The sequence below is a fragment of the Ixodes scapularis genome, unplaced genomic scaffold (assembly GCF_016920785.2).
Source record: "Ixodes scapularis isolate PalLabHiFi unplaced genomic scaffold, ASM1692078v2 PGA_scaffold5__190_contigs__length_132052651, whole genome shotgun sequence".
Lineage (NCBI taxonomy): Eukaryota > Metazoa > Arthropoda > Arachnida > Ixodida > Ixodidae > Ixodes > Ixodes scapularis.
The window spans coordinates 10546738-10564777 of NW_024609880.1; the positions used below are offsets into that span (position 1 = coordinate 10546738).

An 18040-nucleotide genomic window follows, 5' to 3' on the forward strand; every position below is an offset into this window, starting at 1 on the left:
CTGAAAAATAAATGCAGCATCGCATATCTTTAGTTGCCACTTGTGAAGTGTCGATCGCGGAAACATGTATCACAACAAAAGTGCGAATTGCTCGATCGTTGCTGACTCTTCTTTCACTGACGCAATATGGTCCTGGTAATACTACAAGCCTATTTATTTTAGTGGCACTTCACTCTCTCACGAATTGTTCTTAATTCGGCCGACTCAGTGCAAGTGAGCGAGTCAGCTTTCATTGTCAAATACGCGGGCAGACGTGCCAAAGTTCTTCGTGCCGGTAATTTGGTTCCGTGTTATTTCGTCTCAAGCTCTTATTAGTCGATCTTCATTGGCGAGACCAAAACAGACAGGTAATACGATTCAGAGTTTTACAAGGCAAAGTCCCCCTCCGGAGGCAGTCAAAACTTTTCCGGCCGATACGGTTGAGCCATTTGAGTGTTTTAGTATATCGCTCAGTCACCCCCGCCGCGCTATCCGCTAGCTGCTACGACCTCCGCTCTATGTAGCGCAGCGGAACCACCATTTTAAGTTTTAGTAGAACATTCGCAACCCTCTACGAACTACAGCGTTACAAGAGCTAACGCAACGCCACTAGCGGCTCTTCTTATTCTTATTATTCTTATTCATATTACCCCTATAGGCCCTCGTGAGAGGGTATTACATAGGGGGGGTACATAAATCGTTCCGATAGGAACTAGTGCACATTGAACAACATATGCGAATACTAGAAAACAATCAATACACTTAATAATAAAAAGAAAATAAAGAATACACTCAAAAACAAATAATAAAAAAAAAACATACACTTACTCATCACACTGCAATAAAGCTGAGTCAAGGTAAAAACAAAATAGTACACATTTGCTCTGCACGTTCCGGAAAAGATGAAACAACAATGTAAAACAGCAAAAGTTAGATGGCATCAGTATTTTGAATTTGTTCTTGAAACTTCGTGGTGTCTTTTTCTGAGGCAATGTGCGATGGTAGATTATTCCAATCGATTGTGGTACGTGGAATGAATGACCGGGAAAAGGCAGATGACTTACAGGTTATGCGTTTAACTTTGTAGGGGTGATCGCGGCGTGGAAAAATAACGGCAGGTGGCTCGAAGAAATCACCGTGAAGTGACGCGTGGTGGTAAAGTTTATGGAAAAGAGGTAGGCGTGAAAGTTTGCGACGATGAAGTAGTTCGGGTAGCTCTGCTCGGCGTTTTAGTGCTGTGACGCTGGAATGACGTGAATAATCTGAAAATATGAAGCGAGCGGCACGATTTTGCAGTGATTCAACGTCGTTTATGATGTAAGCATGTTCGGGATCCCAAATGGCTGATGCATATTCTAATTTTGGACGTATTAGTGTGGAAAAGGCAAGTTTGCGTATGTTAGGAGGAGCCTGTTTAAGGTTACGCTTGAGAAATCCGAAAGAGCGGTTAGCAGCCGCCAGGGTGAGCTTTATATGGTAGTGCCATGACAGATCAGGTTGCAAATGAATTCCAAGATATTTATAAGTGGAGACGAGGTCAACAGTATTATTATTTAACACATAGAAGGTAGGGATCCGGGGTACGTGATTAGTAAAAGACATAAACTTTCTTTTAGAGCAATTTAGGGTCATTAGCCAGGAAGAGCACCATGCATTAATAGCATTTAGATCAGTTTGCAAAGCTTTCTGGTCATTGACAGAGGAAATTATTCGGTAAATTACACAATCGTCAGCAAAAATTCTAATTCGGGATGAGACACAGGATGGAAAGTCATTAATGTAGACTAGAAATAGTAGTGGACCTAGTACGCTACCCTGTGGGACTCCCGAGGTTACTGGTTTGAAGGAAGGGTTACAATTGTTAGCGGACGTGAACTGTTTTCTAAACGAAAGGAAATCTTTTACCCATGCGAAAATGTTAGGGTGAATCTTAAGCCTGGACAGTTTGGTTAGAAGCCGGTGATGAGGGACACGGTCAAAAGCTTTAGAAAAGTCGAGGAAAACAGCATCAACCTGGGATCCACCGTCAAGAGCTGAATGTATGTCACGAATGAAGCCGGCGAGCTGCGTGTCACATGAGTATCCTCGGCGAAAACCATGCTGATATTTATGTATGATGTGATGATCTTCCAGGTAGTTAATTACTTGTGTGTGTATTATATGTTCAAGAAGTTTACAAATGGTACTGGTTAACGAGATGGGACGATAGTTTAATGGCGATGAGCGTTCACCAGACTTGAAGATGGGAATTACTTTTGCGATTCGCCAGTCATGTGGGATGCAACCTAACGATAACATTTGTGAAAAAAGGGCTGACAGTATGGGACAGATGCTAGCTGATATATTCTTTAGTATCTTATTATTAAAGCCGACATGATCAGAAGCAGTAGAAATTTTGAGTTTATTTAGTAAGGAGTATATACCCGCTTCAGTTATTATTATTTCTGGCATGCTGATATCAGGAATGAGGTTAACTTTCGGGCATGACGAGATGTCTTCACATGTGAATACTGATATGAATGCGTCGTTAAAAACCTGTGCGCACTGAGACATGGGAATGACGTCATTATTACTGGCGGTAAGGACGATATCAGGATGCTCAACAGGATTAATGACACGCCAAAATTTCCGAGGGTTATTTAGTAGCATAGATGATAAATCATGTTTGAAGAAATGACGTCTAGTTGTTGTAAGCCGTGACTGATATTCCTTATCACATGTTTTATAGCGTAACCAGGAAACTGAAAGGGGGTCTGTTTTATTGGCGTGGTGGTAAAATCTCTTTTTTTTGTTATTGAGGCGTCGGAGCTGTTGGTTATACCACGGAGCGGTGTTTACAGTTTTGATGGTGATAAGAGGAATGAACCTGTTGATTAAATTGGTAAGTACATTTCTAAACATGAGCCAATTATCTTCCACGGACCGGGATAAATACCCTTCCAAAACTTTATTTGAGAATGACAGGAATTCATTATTAATGCTATCGTAATCACCTCTATTATAGCACCTTATTTGCTTGTTGGTAGTTTTGCGCTTGTTAGGGAAAATCCGGACGCTTCCAGTAAGGACGTCGTGGTCAGAAAGCCCGTCAAGATGAGTAATTCCAGAAAATATATCAGGGTTGTTGGTAAATACTAGGTCTAGAATATTAGCTGATGTGGCCGACTGCCGTGTGGGATGAGTAGTTAGCTCTTGATACACTAGACTCGTTTAAAAGAGTATTTTAAAGCAATTCTTCGCGATACTTTTGTTAACGGCGTTTTCTTAATATAATATTCTGTTCTTTATTGAATGACGTGTTAATCGTTGCTTCTTTTGTAAGTAAATGACTATTATGTTTGTAATTGAACACAACTGGAGGGCCAAGTTGTCGAAGCAAATCCGATATCAGTCAAGCGCCGAGCCACCGAAAGAAATCTCCATAAATAAATGACAATTACCGTAGCTCTCCTGTTGCGTTGTTCACCAAAAATGAAACACCACGGAAATCCTTCACATCCTCCTGCTCGCTCGCTTCCTTGGTCAGTTTTGTCCTCACAACAAAGCGGCCGAGCAGGAGGCTGCGCCCTTCGCTCGCAATACCACAAACTGCAAAGCTTTTTTTTTTTTTCTGTGGGCGTACTTAGCATGTTTTCGAAGGAGATTAGAAGGGGAGGAGGGGGAGGGGGTATGACGTCAGCCGTGTAACCTCACAAGCCATGCTCATTTTCCTCCTTACTCTCCTCACTTATCGGGCGAACGTGACTACAGCACGTGACCATCGCGCTGTTGATGGCTGCGGGTAGCACGGAGCGTGGTGCTGGCGGGTTTTATTTATCAGTCATCACAACTAGAAACTCTGGCCCGCGCCCAGCCGACCGAATCTACGGCTGCTGCGCTTCGTTATGTCCCCTTAGCTATAGAGTAAATGCATTGCTTTCTACGGAGCGTTACCATCCTGAAAACGATAGTATTCAACCTAGAACGCCAGTGCTGTAACAATTGCCTGTTTGTGTGTTTTGGGTAATGTACAGTGCATCTGCGGGAGTATTCTTTTTGATCTCCTGGCCACTAATTACTACAGTGGAAAAGGAAAATAAATTATATACACACATGATTGCGTTACTATGTCGACCCGACAGGTTGGACCAGGGCCGTACATAGAAAACGTCGTCGGGAGAAGGGGGGGGGGGGGGGGGGGGGGGCGGGGGTTTCCGGAACACGGTGGCCATCTTGAATGGCCGTTTTTTATATAAACTTTTAAAAAACAGAAGCATATGATCGGCCTCTAATTAACAATAGCGAGGAGCTAAATGTTTCCCATGCACCATGGTCTAGACTGATTATACCCTAGTTACACGGGCGCTCTCAACTGCCACTGAGTCAACGACAGTTGACTCAATCGCGATCGGCCGGGGTTACACGGCAGCGCCAACTGTCATCGAGCCGCTAAGGACAGTTGAGTTCCATTGAGCTCCGCTACCTCAGTTCAACTGAACGGACTTCCCCAACGGAAGTAAAATGGCGCCTGTCCGCGGGACCGCTGCCGCCGACCATCGTTTGTGAGGCACTTACTGCTTCGGAATGCAGGGGGAGGCCTCTAAAAAGAATCGTAGCAGCGAAATATCGGGGAAGGAACAGGTTTAGGCGTCCGAGCTGTCGCTAAAACGATCTCGGCTAGCCGGCAAGCCACCAAACGAGCGAAGATGGCGGCGGGACCAGCTGTGTGAATGGACAAATAGTAATGGGTGCACCCACCGTAGCGGGCGGTAGCTTGCATCGCCTAGCCTAAAATATGCGCAACTTAGCCCTGAATCTGCTTTGGTACTCGTGCAAACGCCGCCAAAAAGCAACAAGGTCTTGAACATAATGTACATTATAGTTATAATAAATAAAAGATGTGTCCCCGAGTAAAGTTACTTTAACAATTAGACTGATGCCGTGGCACAAGAACTAGTCTCGTTTTGGCTTCAACTTGGTTTTAGAGAGCCGTTATGCACCATATCAGTTGAGGCTGATGACTGGAATTGAGCTCAACGACAGTTGAAAGCGTCCGTGTAACTAGGGTATTATGTGTCTCGTTCTCACCCGAAGTATGTAGGGTTGCTGCCTCTCTAGACCATGAGGAGGTAAAAAGAGGAGGCCAGAGAACAGACAAAATGGTCTAGCATGCTCGCTGCACACCAGGCGGTCGGCCTGCAGCGTATCACTCGACACGTACACATTGTTGGGTGCGCTGTCAAGGCTAGTGGTGGGGGCGTCTTGGGGGCTCCGCGGGGAACGTTCGGGAAGGAAAGAAGGATACAGGGAGAAAAGGAGCGAAGTAGGAGCAGGGGTCTCCGGGTTATGAATGGAATAATAAAGGCCCGTTCACACTCTTGCAACCGAGTAAGACCGAGAGAGACCAGGCCGGTTTTTAAGCCTCTTGGGACTTCTTAGGACCAGCTTCGCTGCAGCGCATCCGGTCCTAAGAAGTCGCAAAAGGCTTAAAAACCGGTCTGGTCTCTCTCCGTCTTAGTCGGTCGCAAGAGTGTGAACGGCTCTTAAGATAGGGGGCCTGCGACACACACATACATACACACACACACACGCAAGCACGCACGCGCGCGCGCCACACATACAAACACATGCTATCAGCTTAGGACAAAATTTATTTATTTTCTCAAACTTCGCCCCAGGAAACATGAATTCGGTGAGAGAGAACCGGGGATAAGAGAATAAAAAATATATATACAGCCATACTTGACCCAAATCCCTAACCGTAACCCCGCGCATCCTCTGCAGGGTACGGCGACACTCAGAACCCACAGCTCGTAACGAATCTTCGTCATTATCTTTCCATCCTCTTTTCACCGCGCGAAACACTCATACCGACATCTTGTAAACCCTGAGATGGGGAACGATAAAAAAGCAGACGAACACAACAAAATCTCAAACGCAGCTGAATTTTATTGATATGAGCATACCACTAAATAGACTTTCAGACAAAAGGAAAAGAGAAAGGGCAAAAAGAACTCAAACGCCTAAACAAGACGGGCAACGAGTTCGCCCCAGACAGCCTTAAGGCCCATACGCACATTCGCGTTTGAACGCGTTTGAGTGCGTTGCGGCGTCCTTGCGCCCAGGAGCGGTCGCTTGCGGTGCGACGCGCGCCTACCCGCAACGCTCCGTAGCGCGTCGCAAGCGAGTAGAGACTCGTTCAACTTTCCGAAGCGTTGCGGTGCGTTCGACCAATCAGCAGCCGAAAGAGGCGAGGGGTGACGTGTTCGCTCGCCCCACCCGGCCGACTCGGCGAGACGTATCCGGTTCTCCGCCCGCAGTGCTTGCTTTTTCGTTTTGGGGAGCGGTGGGGACTGTATTTTCCAAGGCTGCGATGGTTCAAGCTTGACAAAACGTCGGGGAAGCCGGCGGGATTGTACCAAGATCGAACACTTCGACGCTGTCGCTGTGCGCCGCCATGTTGCCTTGGATTTCGTTTACTATTGGTGAGCCGCTAGCGACGATAGCACGTTCTTATTGGCTCTTGACTGCGGTTGACTGCGTGTCAACGCAACTGTGCGTACACGTTTGGCGCAAGCGCTCTTCGCAACGCAACGCGTCCGCTTGCCGCTACGGAACGCACCGCGCTCAAACGCGAATGTGCGTATGGGCCTTAAGCCACTCCCCGGCTCCAACACTTTCCGAAAGGGAGCCGACCACCCGAACAGCAACCCCAACGTGAACACACAGGGCAACTTCCAAAACGCTAAAGCCTAATCTTCATCTCCTACTTCCAAGCAAACCCTTCCCGGTTTTCTCCCCCCCCCCCCCCCCCCCTTCAAAGTTTACAAAAGAAAACCCTCACAGAAGCAAGAACTCTTTCATCCGATCACTGATAACAAAGGACGGCTGGCTTACACAATTTCCCCGCTCGCGAATTCGCGAATGCACAAAGTCTCCTTAATTAGCCTTCTAAACAATTCTTTTTCGTTACACAGAACGGAAGTTTCATCCCAAAGAGGAGAACAAAAATTACAAGAACTAACATGATTTGCCAACTCAGAATTCTGCGCCATATTCTTTACACACATTTTATGTTCCGCAAGACGGCCATTCAAACAACGCCCTGCCTGACCAACATAATCCAATCCGCAGTCAAAGGGGATCTTGTAGACCACCTCTGCAACATAGGAGACTGAGGGATCTCTGCCTTTTCCCGCAACATCCCTCACTTCTGAAGGTAAATGGGGTTAGCTTGCCTAAACGGAAGTCCGTCTTAAGAACCAGATTAACGTTTAATTTCTTGCCCAAGGCTTTTAGGCTACGAGAAAAACCATAAAAATCAGGGATCGCAGCAAAGGTTCTACCTTGAACCCTCTCAGCTGTCACCGATGCGCGTACAAGCAGTCTAGGTGCAGTAGAAACGATAAAATCTAAACTATAACCCGCCGACAGTAAACTTTAACTCCCGGGCCTCTTTCGAAATTGCTCCTCCCTTCCCCAGCCGACAGTAAAAGAGGGGGGGACGGCTCCAATATGTTTCGGGGGGGGGGGGGGGGGGGGGGTGTTCCAGTTCCAACAACACCTCCTAGAAGAGAAGGCCGTAGCGCTCTACTCATGAAGTCTCGAGGGAAGGCCATCGGGGGCGCGCGGCGAAGCGAAGGCAACGCGCGTGGATCGATCGTCGTAACGAGCTTTTAGTGACATAAGCGTGTCTTATTAGCTAAATTGAAAGCTGCACATAGCAACGGTTCTCGAAAACATTTCATTACACGGGCAAAATATTACAACACTAAGTGATCGGTATCAAATGGTACGAGGAAGGCGTATAAGAGAAAACATTGATTCACGCAATTATTGCTGCAGGAATGCATATTTTACGCAGATATACTTCGACAAAATGGCAAGACACGCAGTGATTCGACACAGCAAAACAGGTCACATTGAAAAATCAGGCAGATGTAGGCAACGCTGACACGGCTAGAGGAATGTCACTTACGATCATGTAAGCGATGTTATCGCGTGCAGTCACTGAATTCTTGCATCATACCCCGGCCACATGGTAAAAGTAATGTAATTTAGATCGAATGAAATTATGGGGCCGACAAATCACCTTGCGGCTATCATATAATCACTCAAAACAGCGAGCTGGTTAAATCCCGTATTATTTAATCAAAATATATTAACTTTTCCGTGTGGCAGGGGTACTAAACTTACTATTTACAGTCAACTAATTTAATTCTTCCTATGAGCTCGAGGTGCCTGAGAACAAAATATAACCTATTCTGTATACAATAATACTATTGCCTTAATACAGTTAAGATTCTAGTATAAACGCGGTAAAGGCAACAAAATAACATTAGTATAAATAAAATCATAAGCACAAACAACGCACTTTCAATAATCACACAAACTAGTTATTTACCTTCCAGTAAAAACTAGAATATTACCACGCATGATTATACATGTCGATGCAATAGCAAACGGATAATGACGAAGAACAAAAGTCTGTTCTATCACGATATAAAAGAAAATCGACTGCAGCACTTTACTTGCGTCTTACATGACCAAGAAAGCCCGTAAATAAGTTCTTCCTCACCTCTCGATCCTATCCATACGTCCCACACGATCCATCACGAAAAAATTTTAATACGAACTTCGAGAAGTCTCTCTCTGTCGAGAGAGGTCATCGGCCAGTGTCATCGTTGACTAGTTGCCACACACGTCAGTCAAACCGTACAGCAGGAATTGTTTCGCGAATCCACGTAAATGCCGTAGTATCAAGCGAACACACACAAAGAAAAAAAAAAAAAATCTACCCGAGACTGCGGTGATGACAAAAAAAAAGAAAACGATAGGTAGGACAAAACCGCACACACACACGCGTGCGCGAGAGCAGCACCAGCAGTGTGGGACGCGAGGCTTAACATTGTCGACCCATCTCTTCCTCGTGTGCGCTTTCTCCCAACGGCGATGAATGGATTTTTTCGGTTCCTTTCCCTTCTGAAATGTCTCAGCATACCTTTGCATGCCGTCAGCAGCTCACACGCAACGTAAATTTACCAGGATCAGAGCCCGTACGAGGGAAGATGTCGCATCGGAAATTCGGAGCCGGTTCATTCGAAAAGTGTGGGGAGCAGCGGGACTGCTCTTAGTCCCGCGGTTACGGGGATAATCAAAAATATAAATTTGGTATTTTCAACCTTGGTAACGCGTTGTATAATACGTTTATATTATATATATATAATAAATTGTGCAAGACTGCGCTTTGAAAACGTGTATTAATGTCGGATAAACGCGCACGAACATTAATGCGCCGATACGCGTCGACAGCGGCATTTTCTCACGTATTTGCGCCATGGCCTTCCTTCCTCCGCCATTGTGACGTGCCCACTCGGAGCGCTACGGCCTTCTCTTCTAGGAGGTGTTCGTTCCAGCCCAGAAACCCTCCCCCTGGGTACGGCCCTGCCCAATACTTAGGTAGTTTTACGGCGATGATTTCCGCGCTCGCCTGCAAATGTTAGCTGCGCCCTCATCGCTCTCATGTTATATCACACTACAATACGTTTGGTTTTTTCTTTTCGTTGCGGCCGCTATGCAGGTCGTTCACTGGGACGTTTTACGGCGGTCGTGACAAATCGAACCAGTTGAATTTGACTCGAGGTTGGGAGATGTTTTATTGACTATTAGGAGTGCACGGAGCACATCACGCTCCATTTTGAGGGGGTCCAGCCACCGCCGCGACCAACGGCCAAAATGCGTCGTTTTCGCAGTTCGGCGACCGTCGGAAATCAAAGAGAATTGTTGACCGATTCCTGTTATCGTAAAACTATCTGTCTGTAGCGCATCCAGGGCTTACCGGTGAAAGGTAACCCCCGCTGAAGAAAAGCCAGCCCGAATGCGGCAGCCAACCACGCTGCAAGCGCCCATCTCGTAGGCGGCGGAAATTAGTGTCCCGACGACGCGAGGCCTTCGTTTTCTGCGTTGCGATTGCGGCGATTGCCCTGATCGTCCCGTGCACAGGTCCCATGTACTAGCAGCGGTGTGCCGTCTGCTCGGGATCCGCCTCAACCACTTGTGTGCTTGCTTGCTTGCTTCACTCTAGCCTTCGATCTGATAAAACTTACCGGACGGAGCGCGCGCAAGCCTGCAAGGAATCCTACTAGAATCACCCATCCATCTCGCGAGTGACTTGTCACGTGCACCAATTACCAGAGAGATATACGGTCAGGTTGGCCACAAAATCGTTTAAACTTTTTATGACTAGGCTTCAGAAATATTTCAACGTGCCCCCTCCTATTATTTAGACTCCACACTCTAAAAAAAAAGGGGTGTAGTACTTACGCCCAGTGGGGTGTATGTGACTTGTCCCATATACGACACCCCCAGGGGTATATATGCGACACCCCAAAAAAGGGTGCATACATGCACCTCATTTTGAGGTGCACATGTGCACCTCAGCGGGTGCATAAGACACACCCCACCCCGGGGTGTACATATACTCCGTTTCTCACTTACTGGGAATACTGATACACCCCATTTTTGGGTGTACATATATTCCGTTTCTCACTTGCTGGGAATACTGATACACCCCATTCTTAGGTGTACATGTATTCCGTTTCTCACTTACTGGGAATACCGAAACACCCCATTCTTAGGTGTACATATATTCCGTTCCTCACTTACTGGGAATACTGATACACCCCTCTTTTAGGTGCACATATATTCAGTTTATCACTTACTGGGAATACTCATACACCCCATTCTTAGGTGTACATATATTCCATTTCTCACTTACTGGGAATACTGATACGCCCCATCCTTAGGTGCACAGATATTCCGTTTCTCACTTACTGGGAATGCAGTTACATCCCATTCTTAGGTGTACTTATATACCGTTTTCCACACCCTTCTCACTTACTGGGAACCGATAAACCCCACTCATAGGTGTACATGTGCGAAGTCAACAAAACTAACACTAGAACATTTTCCATCAAATTGACAGGAAATGTCTTTGCAGCTCTTTTCCAAGCTTTTAACCGTCAAACGACGGTGTTTTGTGTCATTTTCATGTCCCATTTGTCAACCCGAAAACAATTAGGCTGCCAATCCCACATTCTATCGTCATTTCATTATATGGCCTGGCATCATTTTGACGTCCTAACTGTCAACCTGAAATACAATTGAGAGCTTTTGTGTTACTCCTGCGAATATAACATTGTCAGGATCATGCAAAATTTTATAAAATAAGCTACGAAAATTGGTATCTGTTCCTACACATTTATTGCTCAGAAACACTGGGTGAAACATATACTACAAAAATACACATGGAATGCATGCACCAGAAATGTCGCTTGTTTTTTTTTTCTTCTTCTTTTTGCATGTCTTGTCTTTTAGTCTTCTGCCTTGGGTGTTGACCACCAAAAAGAGCCATGGAGCATTCCTGAAAAGCAAAACCCAGTTGCATACCATGATTAGATACATATAGGACACTGTCAAGGCCCCACACCTTACTTAATGAGCATTACGAAAAACCAGGAACTTAGCCAACTTCATAAATATTTTGCACACCACTGAAGAATAGTGGGGTGGAAAGTTTACCACTTTAGATACAGATGCAAGGCTGGAAAACCGAAAACACAGATAAAAAGCATGTGTTTTCAATATACTTAAACAACTGATTTTGGCGGTTTTCAACAATGCCAGCCTGTTTCTTATTGCAACTGTGTTTATTTGTTACTAATAAAATGCACAATGAGCCGAAAAATGCCATAAGCAACCTTGTACTCAGTGGCGCCTAACCAGATAAACGAATGCCAACATCAGAGGTGTCCTAATGCAAGCTTCCATTAACAAATTTTGGTCCATCTAAAACAGTGCTCTCAAACACATTTGAGTGTAGAGGCCAGATAGCCCACCCCCAAAAGATCGAGGGCTTCTGTAAGGCATGGGGGTCAGGAAATTTGTTAAAGGGACCTTGCGCTCTCCACATTTTGTAACTTGCAATCTTGACAGTGACATTTTTAGCCGTGATTCATTTGTAGTGCTCCCCTTATCCCTTTCCTGATGCAATTACAAGAATTAAAGTGGTACTGCCGCCAACATACTGGCATTTTGTAAGAGGACAAGAGAAGAAGTACACTGTTGTTGCCGTTGCTTATTTCACTCAGGATATATTCAAGCTCAACATGTCTCGAAAGAATGCCTTTTGCTTTTCTGGGAATTTCTGATAGCACCAGTCTGAGCGAATGCTTGTATTTTGAGGGCGAGAATCCAGAGCTCATGAATTTATCTTTGGTGGTTGCTTCTGACAAGCGAGAGTTCATGCAGTTGAAGTGAATCCTTGGGCAAAGAGCTCGTGTTTGCAGCCTACCAGCGGAATTGTCGTGCAGGTGCTAAATACTAAAAAAAAGACGGGAAGGAAAAATAGAGACTAAACGCCTAAAAAATAAAAACGAAACTACATTAACTATGTGGATATGTTACAAGAGCATAGCTACGTTTCCAGCGTAAATGAATAGACCGATCCCACCAAGCGTTCCACGCATGCGTGACGCCGCCATAACTGTAATTCGTAGGAGGCAGACGCCAGTTCACGCGACAGCTCATGCTGCCTCGTGGTCTACTCGCGCAAACCTCCAGCATGGTTGTCGCGCGTGTAGAAAGACTACAGCTCCCACGACGCATATCGGCAGCGGTGGCGTACTCAAACTAGCTGGTGAGATCGGTCTATTAGCGACATATTTTAATGCATGCCATTTGTAATGCTCGTATGAGAACGGGAGCTTGCAGCTGGTTTCCTGTGGGCCGTGTTCAAGCAAGTCGCGAGCTGCGTCTTCAAGCACTGAGCAGATTAATTTTACCCAGTTATTACCTGCCAGTGCATCATAATCTGTACAATGGTGAATATATTCCGAGACACTACTTGCTAGCAGCACAGGCTAAGGCAGTGCCCGAAGAGGGGAAAGGGCAAGCGCTAGAAAGGCGGGTGAGGAGAGTAACCTCCTCTCCTATCTAACATTCGTAGTGCTTTCCCCCTCTACCCCATCCCTGCCCTCCCCTCCCATATGCCTTCCTAGCGCTCGCCTTTTCTCTCTTCGCATGGCGTTGCATTCACCTGCACTACACACAACTAGTGACACGGAGTATAATTGAAGGACGGTACACTCACAGATGTCAAAGCACTTGAAGAGTTCGCAACTTCGGTGCAATGCCACTGGTTGCACTTTTGTATCGCACTTCAGATGGGTTGATTTGCCCGAAGTACCTGGAAAATAATAAGAATGATAGAATAAATTAATGTGCCATAAACCAGGGCTGGGCAGACACACTCCAAAAAGTATTCGGGAATACTGAGATACATCTGCTTTAAGGCCAAAAATACAGATACTGAGATACATTGTCTTTTATGCAATGGTATATCCCCGAGTCACTTCTGCGAAACTGGTGAAAAAGTATTCAGGAATACAGATACAATGTGTAGTTGTATCTGTATTGTAGAGGGTGTAGTTCGTGAGGAATATGTACGGTCAGTAGCGTTCCAACTTGTTTTCGAGTCAGGAAGGGGGGGGGGGGGGGGGGAGTGCTCTTGGTATCCCTTGGGCGCCGCCGGCCAGTCTTTAACCTGCCCAGTGGCGGCTGTTTTAGGGGAGTGGCGGGGGGGGGGGGGGGGACAACACATGCCTCGCGCCCTCCTTGCCCCCCCCCCCCCCCCCCTCCCCGGTTGGTACGCCCATGTGAATGGTATCTATGCTTTGCTACTTTTTTGTGCCATTTTATATGCGGTCCTTCTTACTTCAAACTCTTTATTTATCATTAATGCCGCTAAAGAAAACATGTCGCCCCGTTGAATCAAATGGTTACAAAATGGTAAAGACTGCGTACCATGCTTGACGAAAGGCGTCTGCCAAAATTAAACCTGTTTTTCCATGAGGGCAGCCTGTGCATCAGAGATTTGAGTCATCAGTACATGTAATCTAACCAAGTACCAAGCCTAATCACACAATATAAGCCTAGCAGTCTGACAAGTAAAGAAGAAAAAAAAAAACAGGGTCCACCGGATAGTCAATTGCTCACCTTGCCAGACGGTGCCTCGGGACTATGGCGGCATCTGCTAGGTGCAGAGCTTCTAGTCTGTGCATCAGAGAATAGGCATTAGCAAACATGATCTATCCAAGCACCAAGCCTAGTTTCACAAGATACGCTAACAACCTGAGAAAAAGAAAAACGGTCTGCAGCATAGTTGATTGCTTACCTTGCCAGACAGAGCCTCGGGACTATGGTAGCGTCAGTGGTACAAGCAGAGCCTCTCGCCTGTGAATTAGATTACTCATTAGTATACGTGATCTAGACAAGCGCCTAGCCTAGTCACACAATTTTACTTAGCAGCCTGACAAGTAAAGAAGAAGAAAAAAAAATAGGGTCCGCAGGGTAGTGAATTGCATACCTTGCCAGAACGTGCCTCGGGACAATGATGGCATCACTGCTAGGTGCAAATAGTCATTAGTAAACGTGACCTAGCTAGGCACCAAGCCCAATTTCAAAATACATGCATTACAAACTAAAAAAAACAGTGCAGGATAGTTGGTTGCTTACCTACCCAGAAAGGGCATCGGGACTATGGTAGCGACTGTGCTACAAGCAGAGCCTCTCGCCTGTGCAGTAGAGAGGAAAGTCATTAGTACACGTGATCTAAGCAAGCACTTAGCCTAATTTCACAATATATGCTTAACAACCTGACAAGAAAACAAAAATCAGCAGGCTAGTTGATCGCTTACCTTGCCAGACGGTGCCTCGAGACTATGGCGACATCTGTGCTAGCAGCAGAGCTTCACTCCTGTGCGTTAGAGATTCGAGTCATTAGTACACGTGATCTAACCAAGCATCTTATGTTATCTCACACTTCACAGGTGCCTGAGATGACTTGCATACTACAAGCACAAGGAGACACTCGCGGTTTTGAACCATTAACACTGCGACACTTAATTGTTGCTGTAGTGTGACAAAGTGTATGCTTCACAAATGAAAAATGCAATAAAACGTGTAGTCTAATTTTACAAATTTTGCCCAAGAAAGAGTCTGACAAGTAGGGTACCAACATGACAATTCAAAGTTAGCCAAACTCGAGCTTCGCAAAAGTTAGCAACCGCGGGTACAGCCACTACACATGTTTCCGAATAGAGCTCTCAAAGTAACGCCAAACTGAGCACCACACACACCGAAGCTAGTGAATGCTGTCCTAGAGTTCCTGCATAGGCTCTCTACGGGAGTCAGAGTTGCGCGTCTGTTATCTACACGCTGACACGCCGCTATTCGCCTAGATCCGATCATGTGAGGAGCAAAATCCAAATACTGTGCAGGAAAGCCGCCGATACGGCCGTTTCGCCGACGTTGCAATCTCCTCAGCGTACGTTCCCCTGCTTTTGTCTCCTCCTCCTTTCCTGTTTTTCAGGAAAGGAGAAGGAGCACGTTGCTATTCGCCCAATCCAGTGAGATGAGGAGCAGAATTTCGTCCCCTGCAGGAAAGCCGGTGCTCCGGGGTGAACGCGCAGCTCTGGCTCGGCAGGTTGGGCTATAAACAGCCCAATTGGGCTACTCAGTTTTGTAATAGGCAGGAAACTCTGGTGGTTGGCTATTAAGCTATTTCATACCCGATATTCAACAATGTTCAAAGCCTTAAACATGATATTTCTGCGCCGGGTAGAGAAAAACAATCAACTCAAGAGGTTAGGAAAGGAAAATATCCAAATCACAAGCGTGCAAATACAATACGTGGACCCTCAGTGGTGTTGGTTGCGGAGGTGCAATATCGTTTTTCCGAAGTTTTTTTGACACGATTTAATACCGCAGGCAGGGGTGGAGGCACGTGTTTCCAGAAGGAGGGAGGAAGAGGAGTGGGGGCAGCTTAACAGATGTTTGAGAACCCCTTTCTTTCGCTGCACTAAAATATACATGGGGACGCTTTATCCTCCTATTGCCTTCTTCTGTAAATAATTGTATTATGTCATGGATCATGTTACCCGTGTTCCAAAGAGATGTAAATACGTTGTATGAAATTTTATGTGTTGGGCTATTTTTATAGCCCGACATTTGGCTATTCTTGGGCACAATATCAGGAAATTTTGACGGGTTAATCTGCAAATACCTGGCAACCCTGCTCTGGCTACCGTAGGGGGCCTACGCAGGAACTCCATGCTGTCCTAGAGTTCCTGCAGAGGCAGCCTACGGGAGTCAGGAGTTGCGCGTTCATCCCAGTAGCTCCGACTTTCCTGCACTTCAAGTCTGCTCCTCACGTGACTGAATTCGGGGAATAGCGGCCGCCGCGCTCTACCTCCTCATTTCCTGGAAAGCAGGACAGGAGGAGGCAAAAGCGGGAGCATGCACACCGATGCGCTTGCACCGTCGGTGAAGTCGCCGTAACGGTGGCTTTCTTGCACGGCATTTGGAGTCTGCTCCTCACGTGATCGGATATCGGCAAATAGCGGCGCGGCGGCACGTGGAAACCAGACGCGCAACTCTGGCTGGAGCCTATAATCTCAATGCTGCACTGGAGTACCAGTTCCTGTATAGGCTCCCTACGGGAGCCAGAGTTGCGCGTCTATTTTCTACGTGGCGCCGCGCCGCTATTTGCCGAGATCCGACCACGTACTGTGCAAGAAAGTAACGTTGCAGGCGCACCGCCGTACGCACCCCTGGTTTTGAGCGCGCCGCGCGCCTCGTCGGTTCGAGAGTCAATGGTTCCAGTACCCTCTCCCTCTTCGTAGTGGCCGAGCAGGGAGGGAATATGGTTTCGTTGTGTCGCCTCGGGGGCGGAAGATTACGCACGATGGGGACAAAGGCGAGTTTGGGGGAGCAGTATCTAGGTCACAGCGCCTCAATGGTTGAACAGGATGTAGCTGACGTTTTGGGTGTGGAACGGGTAAGAGAGGCCTTGCGCGCGCGTTGTTTTCTCGACACTTAGCCTAGTGTCGAGGTGGCAGCACATATTCGCCAAGAGGTCCAAAAGTCGCGTGAGGAGCTGGATCAACATGCCGTGCAGGAAAGACGGCGCTACGAAGATGAACGCGCAACTCTGACTCCCGTAGGGAACCTATAAAAGAACTGCCTTGTCCCGAAGCGCCACCTTATAGTTCCATCATCCCCACTGAAAATCGCATTGCATAACCATACGTGCGAGCGAAGCCGGTAACAAGCGCGAGCATGTTGCTCTGCAATCGAACTACGTTTCACCGACAGATCGTTTTATAGATACGCGATGATTCATCGCCAGAATGCTTCATCGACAGCACAAACAACCTTTTTTCTGTATGGAGCTGCCTGACACTGTTGCCACGAAGCGGATAGTACGTGTAGGATACACCCGCGACGAAATGTCCCTACAACGCTAAATCCGCGTAACGACTGTCGATGGAACGGTAGTGTCGACGAACGAGAGTCCATGTAACATCTGTCCTCAGAAAGTGTTTTTTGGCGAAACGATAGAGACCCGTTGCTCTGAATGACGCCAGCTCTACACGCAAGAATAATGTCTCGAAGCTGCGATGTCGTGCTCGTTTGTACACTCAGAGAACCGGGCACCGCCACCGCGCACACATGCCACAAACACAAAAGCGAAGTAACTCTGACATAAACAGGAGAAAAAGGAAAGCACGTCCCCAGCTAGCAGGCCCCATGCCTCGCAAAACGCAGCATCCAACGAGTGCATGTAAACGGCAGACTTACCTTTATCGGGCGGGCACATCTTGGTTTGTGTCTGCAGTGCAGCTACGTGCCAAGCATCGCTTCGTGAACACGATCCGCTTTGTCCAACCACCTTCTAAAAAACACGCAATTCAAAATAGCGCGAATGAACAAAGGCGATGTCACCCGCCAGCCGAAGCAAAAGTATGACCGCCGAAGCACGCCGAGATGGAATGCAGGAGGTGAGGAGGTCAAGTGTCCTAGCAACACGAAGGCCAGATAACGCGCGAAACGCGATCGCTATCGCGATAGGTTGTCAGTCGGATGACGTGTAACCAGTGACTGCTAATCAGGACGCGCGCTCTACTCTATTACCGCGCGCATTTTGTTTGTTTTCTTGCGCTCTACTGATAGCACTCCCTCT

The 18040-nt window shown here is 46.8% G+C and overlaps 2 long non-coding RNA genes across 2 annotated transcripts; both read right to left on the bottom strand.

Moving 5' to 3' along the window:
* Positions 1–11317: 11317 nt before the first annotated feature.
* On the bottom strand, positions 11318–14250 carry LOC120845532. The gene is made up of 4 exons (XR_005798703.2): positions 14192–14250; positions 14014–14070; positions 13109–13204; positions 11318–11380 (listed from the first exon to the last, which is right to left on the bottom strand). It is a non-coding gene; the product is annotated as an uncharacterized LOC120845532 (long non-coding RNA).
* Positions 14251–14429: 179 nt separating this feature from the next.
* On the bottom strand, positions 14430–17682 carry LOC121832883. Its single transcript, XR_005716728.3, has 3 exons — positions 17659–17682; positions 14715–14773; positions 14430–14591 (listed from the first exon to the last, which is right to left on the bottom strand). It is a non-coding gene; the product is annotated as an uncharacterized LOC121832883 (long non-coding RNA).
* Positions 17683–18040: the final 358 nt, after the last annotated feature.